Here is an 11,980-nt window from a genome sequence, read left to right on the forward strand (position 1 = left end):
ATCCGATACTGAGATCATCCCAAGTTGCGTCAGGTATCGGCTCGCATGTTCAATGGAGCTGGCTCCTTCTGATCCGCTGAATTTGGTGAACTCCGGAAGCCGATACTTGGGTGGCAACGGGATCAAATCGTAGTCACTTGGATACGGCTTGGAATAGCCGATTGCCTTTCTCTTGGGCAAGATGATGGCGGCATGGCGCTAGGACTCATGGACATGAAAGGTTTGACGAAAAGAGGTGGTAGTCCATTTTTTTATAGAAGAAAAATGATTCTACTCAAAAGACTTTTTTTCACCAAAATTTTTAACATACTCATATCTCGCACCCAATAATACCTTCCAAACATAGGCACAAGGTGATTCCATATAATCCGTGTTTTTATTTCCCTTGATCGGCGAGCAAGAACGGCGGCAAGAGGAGGGCCCGGCGATCGTCATCGACCTCGGCACCACCTACTCGTGCGTTGGGGTGTGACAGCATGACCGGGTGGAGATCATCGCCAACGACCAGGGCAACCTCACCACACCCTCGTACTTGGCCTTCACCGACACCGAGAGGCTCATCGGCGACACTGCCAAGGACCAGGTCGCCATGAACCCCACCAACACCGTGTTCGGTAGGTTTTCCTCTTCCGAGCCCTTGGAACGATTCCAGCTTGTTTTGATGTAATCATACTAGCATATGATAATCCGGTGATCATAATTCATAATTCAGAACTAATCATAGGAAACACTCGGTGATCCCAATTTCACGGCTCCTTGCTCTGCTCTCACTCTGTTTTGGAGGCACAACACAGGGCTAACTTCATGTATAGTAAATAAAAGAGTAAATTGCACCCACCATACAACAACTTGTCATGTGGGTGCAAATTGGTCCTACAACTTGTAAAATGCTCAATTTAGTGCAATAACTTGAAAGGTGGGTGCAGATCTGTCCAACAACTTGTAAAATGCCGAATCTATTGCAATATTTTTGTATGGTGATTTAATTTTGATTAAAACTATTTAATTTGATATCCAATATTGAAAAATTCACCCTCACTGTTTTTGATATATTTGATTATATGCACTGTTAATCTAAAAAAGTCAATATGTTGATACAAACTATTGATACCTTTTAGAAGCTTGGTATATATATTTTTAAAGCCTCTTATATTCGTTAGAAAGGAAAATGAGCCAAATAAAGTAATGAACAGAAACAAACATGAGTATTGTTGAATACATGAGAAGTAGCGCAGAAGAAACCTAGGGTTTCGATATCTCTCTTATCGACTTCAATGTTCAGTGATGGTAATGGTGTAATTCTAAAATTTGAACTAATAAAAAATTGAACATAGTTGAAGAATAGCAACTAGATCACCATCAATAATTTCTATTTATGAAATTTAAGAATTATTAACGTTCATCTACTATGCTTAATATGTTGTTGTAGTACCGGTGGTTAAATAATATATTATTTTAATAAAATCATAATTAATTTATTCTGACAATAAAATTATTGGAGTCCATTGCGACATGAAAATCCATGATCAAATAATACGTTCTGACGTGAATATACTCTTTATTATGACCTGATGTTAGCAAATACATTGTCGTGTAAAGTTTGGACTATGAATGCATCAATTTACCAAGTTATTGCACTAAATTAAGCATTTTCTAAGTTATTGGATCAATCTACATCCATTTGTCAATTTATTGTACTAAATTGAGCACTTTACAAGTTGTTAGACTAATTTGCATGCACCTACCAAGTTGTTGTATGGTGGGTGCAATTTACTCTAAATAAAATACTAGATTTGTTTGGACACAAAAAAGGTGTACTTTATACCAAAAAATATGATTATCAATCACGATCAGTGCATGATACATATATGTTGAGATTGTGCCATTGCATATTTGTTGTATTATCTGCTTATGTACATTGGATCCATGTTTGAGTATAGATACTAAATATTGTTTCTCTTCTAGATTTTTAGATGCAAATATAATTAGTTATAATTCCATCATGCAACAAATGAGATTTTGAAATAATTTAACTTTAAACAAGTGCCTGCGGCAAATAGGCCCATCATAATTCACACAGAGAATCCACTTGTTAGAGTTAAGGGGTAACGCTTGACTTTTGTTGCACTTGTAACGAACACGCCAACGGCTTCTGCATGATCGACGATCACTTTCCCGGTTGCCCTCGGCCATCGGCCGAGACTACTTCCACACTGATCACCCGCCGCTGTCCCATCAGAAACTCTCGCGGCCGCCGGCCGGTGCGTAGATCGCAGGACCGATCGGTCGACGGACGCACACGTACGCTGCGTAGACGCGCGCTCTCCGGCCACGTATTGCGACGACCTAGCTTGCGCTTGCGCGTGTGGCCAGCGGCCGGCCGCGACGCCGCTGGTGTCCGCGTCATGAGCGGGACTGTGGCCCGTGGGTGCCACCGCCACGGCGGCCGGGGCCGGGCACCGGCGACCACGACCGCCGCCCGGCAACGCAACAAGTCCATTACATTGGCCCGGCACAGCACCGTGGCGGCGTCACGTCCGGGCAACTTTGGTTCAGCACCCAGTACAGAGCTAGCAGCGGGGGAGCCGCCGGATGTGCAAACACAGGGCGTGCCGATGGCGCCGTGGCCGCTGTACGCGGAGCAGCACCTGAACGCGTTCGAGCTCGTGTCCGTGATGGGCGTCGCTGTGAGCATGGAGGTGGACAGGAAGCGGGGCAACTTCGTGGAGGCCGCGGAGCTGGAGCGCGCGGTGCGGAGCCTGATGGGCGGCGGGTCGGAGGAGGGGAGGAAGGCGCGGGACAAGGCCACGGAGGCCAAGGCCGGAAAGCCGTGGAGGACGGCGGGTCGTCGGACGTGTCGATGAAGAAAGTGGCGCGTGAGATTTGTGACAGACACAAGATGCAGGGAGGTGAAGTTGCGGGTGTCATGCGAAGCGACTGATCCGATCCGCATCGCTGCAGACGAAGAACGATGGTTCACAAGAATGGGGAATTTCCTGCATCCTTGCAAAATTTGTGTTTGTACTCCCATGGGGAATCTTTGCTTGCAATATTTGAAGGAAATATTCTCAAATAAAAAAGGAAAAACACGAATTGGGCCGTACTAAACTGAAAAATATTTGGGCTGCCTATGCGTGAACGATTGAGGTGGGCTTTGGGCCTGCATTTGGTGCATCGTGGATCAGGCAGGTAGGAATCTGGGGACACGGCCATACTAAACTGAAAAACATTCGGCCCACCTATGGGTCCTCGTATCAGTATTTCGGTTTTCGACCAGCCGGAGGGAATCAGAATTTCTAAAGAATACACAGCGCTGTCTTATAATTTGTAAACATATATTTTGACGGTGTTTTTTTTGGTGGGATATTTTGAAGGTGTTTGGTTTGATGTCAAAGATAGATTGGATGGGGGACATATCAGGTGTAAACCGACTTCTTCATGCAAAATGTGTAAATTTCAATCTAAGCCACCGGATCAACATCCAAGGGGCATTAGAGATTGTCAAAGAGAGATGGGATGGGGGACATATCAGGTGCAAACCGACTCCTTCGTGCAAACCGTATAAATTTCAATCTAAACCACCGGATCAACATCCAAGGGACATAGTTGTTACACTTAACCACCACAAGTCGCGTAAAAGTTCAGAAGAACTTTGGACCCAACCACGCTGTGCTGCCCAAGCACAATACCACACTTTCTTAGGTGTGGTTGCATAGGGACGCTACGAGGTCTTTACAAAAATTCCCTAACAAGTGACAATCCGCTAAGGTTTCAAGTCAAAGTAGAGCATAAACCTCCCTAATGGTCAGCACCTTAGCAAAGGATGTTACCCCAAAAGAACCGGGTTATACCCCATCGATGCTTCCCATCTTGCCCTGTCCATAAGACTGTTACAAGCTAGAGTTTCTAATTAATCAGCCAAGACCAGAGCCATGTGGTCCTTGTGGTTGTACTGTTTTTCTGGGTGGTTCTCCATGTTCCAATTAAAGTCATATGATCTTGTAATTAACCAAGATAACCACATAAAGCATGTTTAACATTTCTTAAAAGTTCATTATTTTACAATTCCAAGATAAAGCATCTAAGCATATCTACCCAAAAAGATTTATTAAACCCGGTGTTCAAGGTTTTGCGGTAAAAGACTAGATAAATCCTTAATAGGTGTCCCATCAAATTTATGCAATACATTGTGACATCCCGGAAAATTTACCAAAATAAATCACTCGCTAAAAATAATTTTCAAAACTATTTTCGTCGTTGAGCTCAAATCTTTCTAAATCTTTTTCCGTCCGAGTTCCTAATCTCCCAAAATCTTTTCCGACAATCCGCCGTCCCGACACCCGTACCAATTACCGTCCCGTCTCTCTGTTTCCTTTCCTCGTTCTGCGTGCGCGTCGCTTCCCGCCAAAGCCACGCAGCGCGCTGACGGCCAACCGACCACCGCGCGTGCTCGACCGGTCCCGTGGTCGTCGCCGCGACCTCTGCCACATCTCTCTCTCTTCCTCTCTCTCTCCTTTTCTTCTCCTTTTTCTTTTTCTTTTTCTTTTTCTCTTTTCACTTTTTTCCCTCCTCCTCCTCCTTTCTTCCTCGTTCCTTCTCCCTTCTTCTCCCACGCGCAGCACGCCAGGGCGCCGAGCAGAGCTCGACGCCGAGCGCCCGACCCGCACCCCTCCTCCACTTGCGCAACCGCCCCTGCTCACCCCGTCCCCTCCTCTGAGCGCGTTGTGCCCCCTTGCCCACCTCGGCGCTCGCGCCCGCCCCGACGAGCCGCCCGCACAGCGCCGCCGAGCAGAGCGCGGCACAGCCGGCCACCCCCCCCCCCCCCCCGCGCCGCACCTCCCCTAGGCCGCCCCTCGCCGCTACACGCCACCATCCATCCCTGCATGCCGTCACCTCAGCGCCACCGCCCCGCTTCGCGACGCCCAGACCGCCCCCACACCATTAATGGCCGCCGAGCTACCTCCCGCCGGCCACCACCGCGCCTTGCCCTCTCCCTGCCTCGCGGGCCTATAAATAGGCCTCCACATCGCACTCTCCACCCCCACAAACCTCACCGCCGCCCCTTAGCCCCCTCTCGAGCCGCGCAGCGCTGCCGCCCAGAGCTGCCACTGCCGCCTCCCGCCGGCCCTCATGGCCCGGCCTCCACGAGCCGCCTCCTCCCTTGGTAAGAGGGGCAATCGGACCCCCATGGCCCCCTCTTCCTTCCCCCCTCACCCCAGCCGCCGCCGTGGCCCGGAGCGCCGGAATCGGGAGGAAGGAGAAGAAAGGGCAAAATTGCCCTTAGGCCCCTACCCTTTCCTTCTTTTATTTAAGAGCCCCTTCCCTTTTTAACTCTTTTCCAAATAACCCCCACATTCTCTCTATTTAGGAAATGAAGCTTCCACTATGCAAACATATTTACAAATGAACCCCTGCACCATATAAATAATTCCAGATAGACCCCTACCCATTTTTAGAGTAGCACGGATATTTTCTAAAATTCCAATCAATTCCTTGCCATCTCAAAAATAATTACAAAGAAGCCCTCTCTTATTTCTTTTAATGAATAAGCCCCTCCACTATATAAAATATTTACGAGTAGGTCCCTGCCTAATTTCCAAAATAGCCCGAACCTTTTCCAAAATTCTATTCAAGTCCCGTCACTCCTAGAAATAATTACAAATAGGCCCCCGAATCCTTATTTAGCCCCTAAACCTCTCTTCGGCCTATCATTTCATGCACCAAAAATCCTCCATTTGCCCCGAAACTTTACCATGCCATTTCTAACATGATTTCAGCCATGCCATTAGAGAACCACCCAAAAATATTACTCCCATCCCCATATCTTAATTTCTTCCGATTCGAGATCAACGATAAAACCTTTATTTTTTTTTCTTTATTGTGTGTTTGTTTGTGTGCGCCTTAGATCACGGAGTGACTGAGGAAGAACCCGTCGATGAGCAGTACCGCGAGCAGGTGTGTGAGGATCAGCACCGCGACCCCGAACCCGAAGGACAGTACCTCGATTAGGACCTCCCGGAAGGCTTTGAAGACGGCAAGTTCAATCTCATCCTTTGATTGCATATTTCGACCCAGTTTTATAAACACAACCTATTGGCCGTTTGATAAAATTGCATATGTTTTTACTGCTGAAACATGATTGGATAGCCACCCCTTGATTTGTTATAACCATTCCTTGACCACCTAGATTAACGTCTATATATGATTTATTCTTTATGGATGTTAATCACTGCTAAAGTGCCGCTTAGGACCCGGTACTCGTTTTATTACACTCTAAAATGGTTGCAACATGCTCTATAAAAAGGAAAATGCGTGAGTATTGAGAAAAGGGAAATTGGGTTATAAAGAATAAAATGTTAAGATGGGATGGATGAATGGCATTCTCTGGATGGATTGTCATGTGTTGGAGGCTCGTACCATTGTGGTAGAGCAAGGAGGTTGGGAGATAGCCATCCTATCACAATTAAGAACTGAGTTGATGTGTCATCTTGCCTGACTCAACTATCGTGCAAACCACACAACCGTTGTATGTGGCAACGGCTTAACATAAACCCCACTAGTTAGTCTGATAGCCATCAGGAGAGCTGAGAGCAACGGGTGACCAAAGAGAAGGGATAAGGTCGTAGTGACTTATGCCCCGGTTAAAACTCGGTGTCAGGTCAATGGCCCCTTGGTGGAGCCCGTGTTAGCTAGTCAGATCTAGCTAAGGTGGGTAATGGCTTTGATGGGATCTGCGCTGACATTAAAGGTGATCGTGCTGTGATACCCCACTTGTGGGTAAAGTTGCACACCTCTGCAGAGTGTAAAACCTACTCGAATAGCCGTGCTCACGGAATTGAACGAGTTACGGTTTGGTCACACAACTAGCACTTCTTCTGGGATTGGGTTGGGTTGGCGTGAGTGTTTTGGGAAAATTGTCCGGCAGTTGTGCCGTGAGCTACTGCGGATGAGGAGTCCGGTAGCATTAAAACTTGGATCCTTTGTGTAGGATCAACCCCGCTATTTACTCGGTTAGTAATGAATCGCTTTGAGAAAACCCTTTTCAAAAATAAACCCCTGCACGTGTAAAATCTAGCTTTACTGCAAATAAACTTCAGTCTTATCTTTGATTTATCCTGTGCATATCTGTGATACCCCCTTCGTGGATGGGGTTGGACTTGTTGAGTACTTTTGTACTCACCTGATATATATTTGTGGTTTTTCTTCAGAAGAAGATCCGGATTTCGTTGTTAAAGACGTTGAGTAGAGGTTGCATCCGAAACCCAACCTTGCCTGTGGTGTTGGCCCTCTGCAAGATGATTCTGCTAGTGCATCACTCTGAGCCCGAGCTGGAGACTGTCTGGGTCGTACTTTGGAGTATCACCGTAGCTGTTTTATTACTTATTATCGTTTGTATTGAGTGTCCGCCTCCTCGGAGGTTTGTACGGTGACTGTACCATCTATTGAATAAATGTGTTATTAGCCTCCTTGGACTGATATTTATATCACATTTAGTCTCTACTTATATGGGGATGCTTCATACATACATAAAGTAAAGTGAATTATCATGCTATTATTATTGGGACAAAATAGAATGTGTAGGGGGAGAAGTCCACTTGCCTTCCTTGCCTAATTGTTGAAACTCTTCCTCGAACTGTTGATCTTGATTTTCCTTGAACGACGCATTGTCTACACGATTACACAAGTAAAGCAAACAAAACAAATAAGGAACAGTACAAAAACAGTTTAAACAGAACTGAAAAAGTTGAAAAAGATGTAGAGCATGATGCAAGGATTGCGTGAGCGCAATAATCGCTAAAAACGGAGTTAAAGCGTTAAAGATATGGCTAGAAGAAGATTCCAAGGACTTGTTTGCAAAAGATATGAACTTCCAGGGGCTAGCTATGAAGAAAAACAGTGGCTAAAACCTAATTAACATATAAACAGAGGGTCCAGAGTGTAAAACTAAGATCCAGGGACGGCTGGCACAAAAATCAGAAAGGTTAGGGGCCTAAATAGAAGAAATTGGACCTAAAACTAATTATTTGTGAACTACTCAGGACTGCGTGTTGATTCTTAGAAACCTCAGGGTCTCTTTTGCAAAAACACCACTGTTGACCGGTACGCTGAGGTTTTGACTCGGGCTGGGGTGGTTCTGATCTGTCGGATCTTGATCCGACGGCTTTGGTTGGCTCGGGTGGCTCTGCGGCTCGGCTCAGCTCTGGCGGACGGCTCGGCTCGGCTCTTGACACGGCGAGCGGCTGGCGGCTCGGTGGACGGCTCGGGCGGCGGCGCCTTGCACCGGCGGGCGGCGGAGGCTGCTGCGGGCCGCCGGAGTAGCCGAAAATGGCGCTCCGGTGCTCGACTCGCGATGGGGTTGGGCCGGGGAGGTTGCGCGCGCGACGAGGGAGTCGATGGAGGCATCGTGTCCGGCGTGCAGAGCCGGGAGGGCGGTGCACCGCGGCGGCGGGCAGTGAGCTCGCCGGGGGTGGCGCCCAGGTGCTCGGCTTTGTGCGCGGGGAGGCCGAGGAGGGAGAGGTGATGACAGCGAACGCGAAGACGAGCGCGACGGGGCTCGGCGGAAGTCAGGGCGGTGCGCGCCACCGCGGCGTGTAGCTCGGCACGGCGGCGCTCGCTCCGGCGAGCAATTGCCCAGACGAGGAGGCGCAGAGGAGGACATGAAGCGTACGGCGAGGTTCCCCACCTCCGAGCGGAGCTTCCGCGGCGGCTTACTGTCAAGGAAAGGCGGCGGGAGGGAGATCGACGGCGGCGGCCGAGCTCGGTGGCGGCAGCGCTATGCTACAGAGCTTGAGCAGGGGCGGGGAGTGGAGGTGGAAAAGGAGGAGTGGCGGGCTTGGGTGTGATTTTTATAGGCCGAGGGAGGGGAAAGGAAGGGCCGGTAGGGAGGGGATGGGGCGGAGCTCGGTGATGGCCGGCCGTAGTGGCCATTAAGGCGCACGGTGGTGCGGCCGTTGCAGAGGAAAGGAGAGAAAACGGAAGGGAGAAGGAGGGGGTGCGGCGGCTCTCCACTGAGCCTTGATGGCGTGGAGTGAAGGATTGGAGGGAGGCGAGCCGGCGCAGGGAGCAGAGCGGCCGACGGCGCTCGGCACGAGGTGAGGCGGGGCGCTGGAGGAAGGGGATGGGGCCGACAGGTGGGCCCCACCTGTAAGCGAGAGAGCGAGAGAGAGAGAGAGAGAGAGAGAGAGAGAGAGAGAGAGAGAGAGAGAGAGGTGGACTGGGCTGGCGGGATGGGCCTACTTGGCCAAGGAGAAAAGAAGAGAGGGGAGGGGGAGATGTGGGCTGGGCTGGGGATTGAGAGAAGAAAGAAAGTTTTTCTCTTTTCTTTTTTTTAACTCAAACTCATTTGAATAAAAAATTTTTGAATACAAACTCAATTTGAATAAATTCTTTTTGAATACAACAAAACTGAATTTTGGGTGTTACAACAATGTTCCATGAGATAGTAGATCTGTGAAAATTTGACGACACTGCTGTCCCCGTGCATCACGCGAGTCGCAGGTGTGGCCTCTTTTCTGACTTGGGCCGTGTTTGGTTGCGCGTTGTAAAGTTTTTGAAAAGACATCTTTCTATATTTGAAGTACTAAACATAGACTAATCACAAAAATAATTACAGAACTCGTCTGTAAATCGCGAGACGAATCTAATGAGCCTAATTAATCAGTCATTAGAGGTCATTTACTGTAGCAATTTAGCATCTAATTACAGCCTAATTAGATTCATTAGATTCGCCTCGTCATTTACAGACAGCAGTCGCAATGCGTTTTTTATTTCGTCTAGATTTAAGTCTCCATGTAGGTGCCGGAAAAAAAAATTGGAATTTGGAATTTTGTATCCAAACACGGGCCTGACATGACTTTGGCAAATGCCATTGGTTTCAAGAGTATTCAAATTCGAAAAATTGAAGTTCTATATTAGGTACTCCCTCTATTTTTATTTTCATGTACTTGGTTGGTCTTAAGTTAAATATGGTAAACTTTGACCGAACTTATAAAAAAATAATTAAATTTATAATACCAAATTTATTTAATTGAATCCACCATGAAGTATATGTCGATAGTGCATATTTTTGACAGTATAGTTGTCGCTATATTTTTTATAAACTTGATCAAGACAAACCTAATATATGTAAATAAAAATGTACTAATACCAGCACTTAGTGCTTGGACTACTGTTTGAAAATCTCGGAGGTGTACCCCGAAACTCCACCAATTTCTTTTTTTTAATGTTGGAATTAAGTACATGCACAGCCCACCATGTAGCTTCTTGTTTCTTTCCTAGTTCGACTTCCTGTGAGAGCGAATTTTCTAGGATTTAACGGCATTTGTGCTTTCAGTGGTAGGTGACGTTCCCGTCGACAGCGAAGCGCCTGTGTTTACTTTGTCAAACTTAAGAATTTGCCGTCTCAGTCTCTCAGAGGTGCTCATAGGGGTAGAGTTGCGTGCGTGTATTCATAGGGATGAATACGCGCGCGTGTTTGTGAGCATATGCGTATGTACTGTGTTTTTTAAAACAAAGGTCTAGAAATTATACTTTAGGGATATGAATGCAAACTTTTGCATTTTTTATGCTAACAAAAAGGAGGTAAACTCAACTTCTTGAAAAAAGGTAATAATATCCGGAGTTTCCATCCCCATCCTTCTACTTAAGAAAAAAATTGTATCATTCCATCCCTCCATATATCCCTTCTACTAAACAAAAAATTAGGATCATCTCATGCAACTAAACAACTAACTAGGATCATCCCATACTTAGAAGAAGGGATGGTCCTAATATAATCCATCCTATCCCAAACCAAACACGCTCTAACACAATATGGATAGGAAGAGTAACGTGTTGCCCTTTACTATTTCATGGTAATTCCTCTTATCTAACTGACATGTTGACTTGTTGAGTTCTAGTTTGAAATTTTTCAGAGAAGTAAATGTGTATCGTGGCAATATAATAAATCGAGCAAAATTTTCGACCATTTCAAGAGGCCTGAGTGCTGGGAGCCTGGGACTGGGAGCATAGGGGGTAGGTAAAATCATCGCGATCGGTAGAGATGCTCTCGATCACAGAAACAGACAAAACTACATAAATTTGGTTGTTCAGCTTTCTGTCCCGTCTGACGATGAATATTGATGTATTTTTGCCTAGCCCATAGCAGCCACGTCTTTTTTTTTTCACGATCGTGCCACGTTTTTCATCAAGAGATATCGCAGCCACGTCTGAAGAATCAACCAAGGACATGCGGTTGAGGTGGTCCACTTGTTTGCCTGTCCAGGGACAGGAGCACATTAGTGGAAGGCTGCAATGGCAACAGCATGCAGTAGTAGTTTTTCAAAAAAAAAAACAGCATGCAGTAGTACTTCTTCTTTTTTTTTGGTAGGTGTGGCCTTGTGGGGTCATGAGCTCATGTGTAACTGACTAAACGTGGATGACATTTGCCACGTCCAGTCATTGAATTCTCTGACCACAGCCATGAAGGAAGACTCGGTACGTGATGAAGCAAACAGTACCAGTGTACCACAAGTAAAAATACTAAGGCGCTTCCAATTCCTAAAATCTTTTTTAAGGAGAGAGATATTTGGGGATACGTTATCAGAAGATAACAAAAAAAATACATGACATATCCTAATATCCTCCAAAGAAAAATAAATCAACCTATTTTTTTAATAAAGAGGTTATTAGAAGAACATGAAAATGTAAAAGAAAAGGTACTAGTATATAGTAGCGACTCCCTCAAGCTGAATATGCAAATGGATCATTAACATTTGGGTTGAAAGTACAGATTTTTCCCGATTTTCATGCTGGCGTGTTATTTGAGTTGAAAGTGCATCTTTCCTCCCACTAAAGTTAGAGTAGAGCCTTATGAATTGGAAATATTCTCATTGAGGATCTGAATGTCAGTTATTCTGTGTGCTCACTATGGTGGGACGGACCACACCTCCAAAAGGTACCTGAAAGAATAGCTGTATGCATGTGAAGGACATTTGCGAGT

At 46.3% G+C, this 11,980-nt stretch overlaps 1 pseudogene; it reads left to right on the forward strand.

The window, feature by feature from the left end:
• The first annotated feature begins 2,593 nt into the window (after positions 1-2,593).
• On the forward strand, positions 2,594-3,152 carry LOC120696173 (annotated as a pseudogene).
• The last annotated feature ends 8,828 nt before the right edge of the window (positions 3,153-11,980 follow it).

The sequence above is a fragment of the Panicum virgatum genome, chromosome 2K, assembly GCF_016808335.1.
Source record: "Panicum virgatum strain AP13 chromosome 2K, P.virgatum_v5, whole genome shotgun sequence".
NCBI lineage: Eukaryota > Viridiplantae > Streptophyta > Magnoliopsida > Poales > Poaceae > Panicum > Panicum virgatum.